Source organism: Dreissena polymorpha, chromosome 8 (genome assembly GCF_020536995.1).
Source record: "Dreissena polymorpha isolate Duluth1 chromosome 8, UMN_Dpol_1.0, whole genome shotgun sequence".
Taxonomy (NCBI): Eukaryota; Metazoa; Mollusca; class Bivalvia; order Myida; family Dreissenidae; genus Dreissena; species Dreissena polymorpha.
Genome location: NC_068362.1, coordinates 14225011 through 14235619, shown reverse-complemented (window position 1 = coordinate 14235619; position 10609 = coordinate 14225011). Strand labels below are relative to the sequence as shown.

The following is a 10609-nucleotide window of genomic DNA, read 5'->3' as shown; positions in this document are numbered from 1 at the left end:
ACCCAGTTTTTGATTTAACAAAACTGGTTGCTGAAAGTGCCAAATTTTGTTAAAAAGATCCCTCTAATGTAAACGATGAAGGGGACACTCGCTTCAACAATCCTATGTTTAAGTCGGACGCGACATCTTCTCAAGCCGGAACCATGACTGTAAGCATATTGTGAGAAAACAGTACCAAACACAAGCTAATTGTAGGGTAACAAGTAGCAAATCAACTCAGCTGTGCTGCATACATGCTCAGGAACAAGGATAAACATGTTGAGTGTCAACTTCTGCTGCCAACAGAGCAGGAGCTTTACGTGTCAGGACGCGGAATAATCGATACAAACTGCATGGGAATTGCACGACGGCAAGAGTTTGAGTGACCACAAAACTGATTAGGACAGTATTTCACACCTTAAGCATCATAAATATGCTTATTTGCCTGTGTACATGATAATAAATTAGTATTATTACCTGTTTTACCATCAACAACCCAATCCTCAAGTGGCCCTCGGCTTAGTCGCAGACATTCTTTTACCTGAAAAAGTCAAAATACCCAATAGAAATAGATATAAAATGAAGAAAAAAACATGCATTTATGTATTTTAAGTGTTTTTCTATGAATAATATGAGGTGATAAAGCTTGTTATATGCATGATTGTACTAAATATGAAAGCTGGCTCAGTTAAGCATCTGTTGCACTGTCAAAACTGTAAAAATGTCCGCCATTCCATGTAGGTAAAATGGGGCTCTGTTTGAATGTTCATGCTTTACGCACAAGCTATTGTTGCGTTACTGGATTGCGGAGTCCTTGGCGTTGAATTCTGACTGCATGTAGCACAATAACGCTACACGGTCAACCAAAATGCCTTTGAATTTAAGTCGGAAAGCAATTAAGCCCTTATTTGGCTATACAAGGGTGGGGGGTCAACTTGAAAAACAACTATTCCAGGTCAAATAATCTGAATTCATGCATTTAATGCACTAATTTTCTTCTCTTTTGCTAAGAAATGACCAAAAATCAGCTTTCCCAGTCATATTTTGCACTTGCAGATGATATTACATTTTTTACCTAAAGCTAGTTTATAAAGGAAAAATATCTTCTGATTAAAATGTGTTTTTCTTGCATATTCTTATCTTCCTATTCATATTGCACACATGTAATAAGTTTGGCTGGATTATCTGTCCGTTTTGCCATTTTTTTTCATATTTTCACACGCATGTGTTTTCGGTCCAAAGAAGGCGATTTTAGGCCTGTTAAAGCTGAAATGTCCCTTTAAGGTTTAAATGTGCTAAGTTCAATATATGCAACAAAATACCAAAACAAACCAAATGGACATGCACGTGGGGCTTATGCGGGGTGGTGAAAGAATGAATTTGTTAGATATTTTCACTCTAAGCAATTTTGATAATGTCTTTTTTGTGTGTTTTTTTTTAAATCACCCCAAAAATGTCAATTTCAAAGCAAAGAAAATCCAATTTCATCCAAGACAATAAACAAATTAGTACAAATGAGAGATCAAAGAAACTTTGAAGAGAAGAAATCAATAAGCTTCCAATAACTTGTTGTTTAGCACCAATAAAAGTGTGAAATCTTGAAACGCGCCTTGTCGCTCGGAGCCCATTTATTTGCCAGAGGCCAATGATATATCCTAGCATATAATGTCATGGGTGCCTTTAAACTGCAGCAGATGGTCAATATGCATTGCCAGCTCTCATTTAGAGGTTCAAGAGAATACAAAATTTCATATTTTGGGCACAAAATAAGTACTTTTGACTATTTTTATGGTGGCAATCTGGGTAAAAAATGGGGATTCAGAACCAAGCGAAAGAAAAAATGCTCATGTTGGGGGTATAGAATGGACGGAAAGGTTAAAATGAACAAGATACATATATGTAGGCAAGCATTTTAAGCTTAGAAATGAGGTTCCATGTAGTAACAGGGGCAGAAAGGCAGCTCAGATCAATGCAGGCTTCCTGAAAGGGGTTTCTAGTACTTCTTTTGGGGACACAGCTTCCCGCAGAATTCTCAACACATCAAACATCATTGATCCATGTCACCTCTGTATGCAAAGACAAGCGTATAAAGTCAATACTGCCCTTAAATCACTGAATGAGAGAAGCATTTACCAAATAAAAAACAAAACTGGTTGCTGAAAGTGCCAAATTTTGTCAAAAAGATCCCTCTAATGTAAACGATGAAGGGGACACTCGCTACAACAATCCTATGTTTAAGTCGGACGCGACATCTTCTCAAGCCGGAACCATGACTGTAAGCATATTGTGAGAAAACAGTACCAAACACAAGCTAATTGTAGGGTAACAAGTAGCAAATCAACTCAGCTGTGCTGCATACATGCTCAGGAACAAGGATAAACATGTTGAGTGTCAACTTCTGCTGCCAACAGAGCAGGAGCTTTACGTGTCAGGACGCGGAATAATCGATACAAACTGCATGGGAATTGCACGACGGCAAGAGTTTGAGTGACCACAAAACTGATTAGGACAGTATTTCACACCTTAAGCATCATAAATATGCTTATTTGCCTGTGTACATGATAATAAATTAGTATTATTACCTGTTTTACCATCAACAACCCAATCCTCAAGTGGCCCTCGGCTTAGTCGCAGACATTCTTCTACCTGAAAAAGTCAAAATACCCAATAGAAATAGATATAAAATGAAGAAAAAAACACGCATTTATGTATTTTAAGTGTATTTTTATGAATAATATGAGGTGATAAAGCTTGTTATATGCATGATTGTACTAAATATGAAAGCTGGCTCAGTTAAGCATCTGTTGCACTGTCAAAACTGTAAAAATGTCCGCCATTCCATGTAGGTAAAATGGGGCTCAGTTTGAATGTTCATGCTTTACGCACAAGCTATTGTTGCGTTATTGGATTGCGGAGTCCTTGGCGTTGAATTCTGACTGCATGTAGCACAATAACGCTACACGGTCAACCAAAATGCCTTTGAATTTAAGTCGGAAAGCAATGAAGCCCTTATTTGGCTATACAAGGGTGGGGGGCCAACTTGAAAAACAACTATTCCAGGTCAAATAATCTGAATTCATGCATTTAATGCACTAATTTTCTTCTCTTTTGCTAAGAAATGACCAAAAATCAGCTTTCCCAGTCATATTTTGCACTTGCAGATGATATTACATTTTTTACCTAAAGCTAGTTTATAAAGGAAAAATATCTTCTGATTAAAATGTGTTTTTCTTGCATATTCTTATCTTCCTATTCATATTGCACACATGTAATAAGTTTGGCTGGATTATCTGTCCGTTTGGCCATTTTTTTTCATATTTTCACACGCAGGTGTTTTCGGTCCAAAGAAGGCCATTTTAGGCCTGTTAAAGCTGAAATGTCCCTTTAAGGTTTAAATGTGCTAAGTTCAATATCTGCAACAAAATACCAAAACAAACCAAATGGACATGCACGTGGGGCTTATGCGGGGTGGTGAAAGAATGAATTTGTTAGATATTTTCACTCTAAGCAATTTTGATAATGTCTTTTTGTGTGTTTTTTTTTTAAATCACCCCAAAAATGTCAATTTCAAAGCAAAGAAAATCCAATTTCATCCAAGACAATAAACAAATTAGTACAAATGAGAGATCAAAGATACTTTGAAGAGAAGAAATCAATAAGCTTCCAATAACTTGTTGTTTAGCACCAATAAAAGTGTGAAATCTTGAAACGCGCCTTGTCGCTCGGAGCCCATTTATTTGCCAGAGGCCAATGATATATCCTAGCATATAATGTCATGGGTGCCTTTAAACTGCAGCAGATGGTCAATATGCATTGCCAGCTCTCATTTAGAGGTTCAAGAGAATACACAATTTCATATTTTGGGCACAAAATAAGTACTTTTGACTATTTTTATGGTGGCAATCTGGGTAAAAAATGGGGATTCAGAACCAAGCGAAAGAAAAAATGCTCATTTTGGGGGTATAGAATGGACGGAAAGGTTAAAATGAACAAGATACATATATGTAGGCAAGCATTTTAAGCTTAGAAATAAGGTTCCATGTAGTAACAGGGGCAGAAAGGCAGCTCAGCTCAATGCAGGCTTCCTGAAAGGGGTTTCTAGTACTTCTTTTGGGGACACAGCTTCCCGCAGAATTCTCAACACATCAAACATCATTGATCCATGTCACCTCTGTATGCAAAGACAAGCGAATAAAGTCAATACTGCCCTTAAATCACTGAATGAGAGAAGCATTTACCAAATAAAAAACAAAACTGGTTGCTGAAAGTGCCAAATTTTGTCAAAAAGATCCCTCTAATGTAAACGATGAAGGGGACACTCGCTACAACAATCCTATGTTTAAGTCGGACGCGACATCTTCTCAAGCCGGAACCATGACTGTAAGCATATTGTGAGAAAACAGTACCAAACACAAGCTAATTGTAGGGTAACAAGTAGCAAATCAACTCAGCTGTGCTGCATACATGCTCAGGAACAAGGATAAACATGTTGAGTGTCAACTTCTGCTGCCAACAGAGCAGGAGCTTTACGTGTCAGGACGCGGAATAATCGATACAAACTGCATGGGAATTGCACGACGGCAAGAGTTTGAGTGACCACAAAACTGATGAGGACAGTATTTCACACCTTAAGCATCATAAATATGCTTATTTGCCTGTGTACATGATAATAAATTAGTATTATTACCTGTTTTACCATCAACAACCCAATCCTCAAGTGGCCCTCGGCTTAGTCGCAGACATTCTTCTACCTGAAAAAGTCAAAATACCCAATTGAAATAGATATAAAATGAAGAAAAAAACATGCATTTATGTATTTTAAGTGTATTTCTATGAATAATATGAGGTGATAAAGCTTGTTATATGCATGATTGTACTAAATATGAAAGCTGGCTCAGTTAAGCATCTGTTGCACTGTCAAAAATGTAAAAATGTCCGCCATTCCATGTAGGTAAAATGGGGCTCTGTTTGAATGTTCATGCTTTACGCACAAGCTATTGTTGCGTTATTGGATTGCGGAGTCCTTGGCGTTGAATTCCGACTGCATGTAGCACAATAACGCTACACGGTCAACCAAAATGCCTTTGAATTTAAGTCGGAAAGCAATTAAGCCCTTATTTGGCTATACAAGGGTGGGGGGGGTCAACTTGAAAAACAACTATTCCAGGTCAAATAATCTGAATTCATGCATTTAATGCACTAATTTTCTTCACTTTTGCTAAGAAATGACCAAAAATCAGCTTTCCCAGTCATATTTTGCACTTGCAGATGATATTACATTTTTTACCTAAAGCTAGTTTATAAAGGAAAAATATCTTCTGATTAAATGTGTTTTTCTTGCATATTCTTATCTTTCCTATTCATATTGCACACATGTAATAAGTTTGGCTGGATTATCTGTCCGTTTGGCCATTTTTTGTCATATTTTCACACGCAGGTGTTTCGGTCCAAAGAAGGCCATTTTAGGCCTGTTAAAGCTGAAATGTCCCTTTAAGGTTTAAATGTGCTAAGTTCAATATCTGCAACAAATACCAAAACAAACCAAATGGACATGCACGTGGGGCTATGCGGGCTGGTGAAAGAATGAATTTGTTCGATAGTTTCACTCTAAGCAATTTTGATAATGTCTTTTTTGTGTGTGTTTTTTTTAAATCACCCCCAAAAATGTCAATTTCAAAGCAAAGAAAATCCAATTTCATCCAAGACAATAAACAAATTAGTACAACTGAGAGATCAAGATACTTTGAAGAGAAGAAAATCAATAAGCTTCCAATAACTTGTTGTTTAGCACCAATAAAAGTGTGAAAATCTTGAAACGCGCCTTGTCGCTCGGAGCCCATTTATTTGCCAGAGGCCAATGATATATCCTAGCATATTAATGTTCATGGGTGCCTTTAAACTGCAGCAGATGGTCAATATGCATTGCCAGCTCTCATTTAGAGGTTCAAGAGAATACAAAATTTCATATTTTGGGCACAAAATAAGTACTTTTGACTATTTTTATGGTGGCAATCTGGGTAAAAAATGGGGATTCAGAACCAAGCGAAAGAAAAATTGCTCCTTTTGGGGGTATAGAATGGACGGAAAGGTTAAAATGAACAAGATACATATATGTAGGCAAGCATTTTAAGCTTAGAAATGAGGTTCCATGTCGTATCAGGGACAGAAAGGCAGCTCAGATCGATGCAGGCTTCCTGAAGGGGTTTCTAGTACTTCTTTTGGGGACACAGCTTCCCGCAGAATTCTCGGCACATCAAACATCATTGATCCATGTCACCTCTGTATGCAAAGACAAGCGAATAAAGTCAATACTGCCCTTAAATTCACTGAATGAGGAAGCATTTACCAATAAAAAACAAAAACTGGTTGCTGAAAGTGCCAATTTTGGTCAAAAAGATCCCTCTAATGTAAACGATGAAGGGGACACTTCGCTTCAACAATCCTATGTTTAAGTCGGGACGCGACATCTTCTCAAGCCGGAACCATGACTGTAAGCATATTGTGAGAAAACAGTACCAAACACAAGCTAATTGTAGGGTAACAAGTAGCAAATCAACTCAGCTGTGCTGCATACATGCTCAGGAACAAGGATAAACATGTTGAGTGTCAACTTCTGCTGCCAACAGAGCAGGAGCTTTACGTGTCAGGACGCGGAATAATAGATACAAACTGCATGGGAATTGCACGACGGCAAGAGTTTTGAGTGACCACAAAACTGATTAGGAGGACAGTATTTCACACCTTAAGCATCATAAATATGCTTATTTGCCTGTGTACATGATAATAAATTAGTATTATTACCTGTTTTACCATCAACAACCCAATCCTCAAGTGGCCCTCGGCTTAGTCGCAGACATTCTTCTACCTGAAAAGTCAAAATACCCAATAGAAATAGATATAAAATGAAGAAAAAAACATGCATTTATGTATTTTAAGTGTATTTCTATGAATAATATGAGGTGATAAAGCTTGTTATATGCATGATTGTACTAAATATGAAAGCTGGCTCAGTTAAGCATCTGTTGCACTGTCAAAACTGTAAAAATGTCCGCCATTCCATGTAGGTAAAATGGGGCTTCTGTTTGAAATGTTCATGCTTTACGCACAAGCTATTGTTGCGTTACTGGATTGCGGAGTCCTTGGCGTTGAATTCTGACTGCATGTAGCACAATAACGCTACAACGGTCAACTAAAATGCCTTTGAATTAAAGTCGGAAAGCAATTAAGCCCTTATTTGGCTATACAAGGGTGGGGGGTCAACTTGAAAAACAACTATTCCAGGTCAAATAATCTGAATTCATGCATTTAATGCACTAATTTTCTTCTCTTTTGCTAAGAAATGACCAAAAATCAGCTTTCCCAGTCATATTTTGCACTTGCAGATGATATTACATTTTTTACCTAAAGCTAGTTTATAAAGGAAAAATTATCTTCTGATTAAAATGTGTTTTTCTTGCATATTCTTATCTTCCTATTCATAGTGCACACTTGTAATAAGTTTGGCTGGATTATCTGTCCGTTTGGCCATTTTTTCATATTTCACACGCAGGTGTTTTCGGTCCAAAGAAGGCCATTTTAGGCCTGTTAAAGCTGAAATGTCCCTTTAAGGTTTAAATGTGCTAAGTTCAATATCTGCAACAAAATACCAAAACAAACCAAATGGACATGCACGTGGGGGCTTATGCGGGGTGGTGTGAAAGAATGAATTTGTTAGATATTTTTCACTCTAAGCAATTTTGATAATGTCTTTTGTGTGTGTGTTTTTTTTTTTAAATCACCCCAAAAATGTCAATTTCAAAGCAAAGAAAATCCTAATTTCATCCAAGACAATAAACAAATTAGTACAATGAGAGATCAAGATACTTTGAAGAGAAGAAATCAATAAGCTTCCAATAACTTGTTGTTTAGCACCAATAAAAGTGTGAAATCTTGAAACGCGTCTTGTCGCTCGGAGCCCATTTATTTGCCAGAGGCCAATGATATATCCTAGCATATAATGTCATGGGTGCCTTTAAAACTGCAGCAGATGGTCAATATGCATTGCCAGCTCTCATTTAGAGGTTCAAGAGAATACAAAATTTCATATTTTGGGCACAAAATAAGTACTTTTGACTATTTTTATGGTGGCAATCTGGGTAAAAATGGGGATTCAGAAACCAAGCGAAAGAAAAAATGCTCATTTTGGGGGTATAGAATGGACGGAAAGGTTAAAATGAACAAGATACATATATGTAGGCAAAGCATTTTAAGCTTAGAAATAAGGTTCCAAGTAGTAACAGGGGCAGAAAGGCAGCTCAGATCAATGCAGGCTTCCTGAAAGGGGTTTCTAGTACTTCTTTTGGGGACACAGCTTCACCGCAGAATTCTCGGCACATCAAACATCATTGATCCATGTCACCTCTGAATGCAAAGACAAGCGATAAAGTCAATACGCCCTTAAATCACTGAATGAGAGAAGCATTTCCCAAATTAACAAACAAAACTGGTGCTGAAAGTGCCAAATTTGTCAAAAAGATCCCTCTAATGTAAACGATGAAGGGGACACTCGCTACAACAATCCTATGTTGAAGTCGGACGCGACATCTTATCAAGCCGGAACCATGACTGAAGGCATTTGTGAGAAACAGTACCAAACACACAAGCTATTGTAGGGTAACAAGTAGCAAATCAACTCAGCTGTGCTGCATACATGCTCAGGAACAAGGATAAACATGTTGAGTGTCAACTTCTGCTGCCACAGAGCAGGAGCTTTACGTGTCAGGACGCGGATAATCGATACAAACTGCATGGGAATTGCACAGACGGCAAGAGTTTGAGTGACCACAAAACTGATAGGACAGTATTTCACACCTTAAGCATCATAAATATGCTTATTTGCCTGTGTACATGATAATAAATTAGTATTATTACCTGTTTTACCATCAACAACCCAATCCTCAAGTGGCCCTCGGCTTAGTCGCAGACATTCTTCTACCTGAAAAAGTCAAAATAACCAATAGAAATAGATATAAAATGAAGAAAAAAACATGCATTTATGTATTTTAAGTGTATTTCTATGAATAATTGAGGTGATAAAGCTTGTTATATGCATGATTGTACTAAATATGAAAGCTGGCTCAGTTAAGCATCTGTTGCACTGTCAAAACTGTAAAAAATGTCCGCATTCCATGTAGGTAAAATGGGGCTCTGTTTGAATGTTCATGCTTTACGCACAAGCTATTGTTGCGTTACTGGATTGCGGAGTCCTTGGCGTTGAATTCTGACTGCATGTAGCACAATAACGCTACACGGTCAACCAAAATGCCTTTGAATTTAAGTCGGAAAGCAATTAGCCCTTATTTGGCTATACAAGGGTGGGGGGTCAACTTGAAAAACACTATTCCAGGTCAAATAATCTGAATTCAGCATTAATGCACTAATTTTCTTCTCTTTTTGCTAAGAAATGACCAAAAATCAGCTTTCCCAGTCATATTTTGCACTTGCAGATGATATTTCATTTTTTACCTAAAGCTAGTTTATAAAGGAAAATTATCTTCTGATTAAAATGTGTTTTTTCTTGCATATTCTTATCTTCCTATTCATATTGCACACATATAATAATTTGGCTGGATATCTGTCCGTTTTGGCCATTTTTTTCATATTTTCCACACGCATGTGTTTTCGGTCCAAAGAAGGCGATTTTAGGCCTGTTAAGCTGAATGTCCCTTTAAGGTTTAAATGTGCTAAGTTCAATATATGCAACAAATACCAAAACAACAACCAAATGGACATGCACGTGGGGCTTATGCGGGTGGTGAAAGAATGATTTTTGTTTAGATTTTTTCACTCTAAGAAAGCATTTTGATAATGTCTTTTTTGTGTGTTTTTTTTTAATCACCCCCAAAAAATGTCAATTTCAAAGCAAGAAATCCCAATTTCATCCAGACCAATAACCAAATTAGTACAAATGAGAGATCAAAGAAACTTTGAAGAGAGAAATCAATAAGCTCCAATAACTTGGTTTTAGAGCACCAATAAAGTGTGAAATCTTGAAACGCGCCTTGACGCTCGGAGCCCATTTATTTGCCAGAGGCCATGATATATCCTAGCATATAATGTCATGGTGGCTTTAAACTGCAGCAGATGGTCAATATTCAAATTGCCAGCTCTCATTTAGAGGTTCAGAGAATTACAAATTTCATATTTTGGGCACAAAATAAGTACTTTTGACTATTTTTATGGTGGCAATCTGGGTAAAAAAGGGATTCAGAACCAAGCGAAAGAAAAAATGCTCATGTTGTTGGGGGTATAGATGGGACGGAAAGGTTAAAATGAACAAGATACATATATGTAGGCATTTTTTAAGCTTAGAAATGAGGTTCCATGTAGTAAACAGGCAGAAAGGCAGCTCAGATCATGCAGGCTTCCTGAAAGGGGTTTCTAGTACTTCTTTTGGGGACACAGCTTCCCGCAGAATTCTCAACACCATCAAACATCAATTGATCCATGTCACCTCTGTATGCAAAGACAAGCGTATAAAGTCAATACTGCCCTTAAATCACTGATGATAGAGCATTTACCAATAAAAAACAAACTGGTTGCTGAAAGTGCCAAATTTTGTCAAAAAATCTCTAATGTAAACGATGAAGGG

General features: G+C 37.3%; 2 long non-coding RNA genes across 2 annotated transcripts; one reads left to right on the top strand and one right to left on the bottom strand.

The window, feature by feature from the left end:
- Positions 1-328: 328 nt before the first annotated feature.
- LOC127842696 (uncharacterized) lies at positions 329-8956 on the bottom strand. The gene is made up of 5 exons (XR_008031830.1): positions 8890-8956; positions 6781-6844; positions 4667-4730; positions 2562-2625; positions 329-520 (listed from the first exon to the last, which is right to left on the bottom strand). It is a non-coding gene; the product is annotated as an uncharacterized LOC127842696 (long non-coding RNA).
- On the top strand, positions 3541-5991 carry LOC127842700 (uncharacterized). Its single transcript, XR_008031833.1, has 2 exons — positions 3541-3812; positions 5922-5991. It is a non-coding gene; the product is annotated as an uncharacterized LOC127842700 (long non-coding RNA).
- Positions 8957-10609: the final 1653 nt, after the last annotated feature.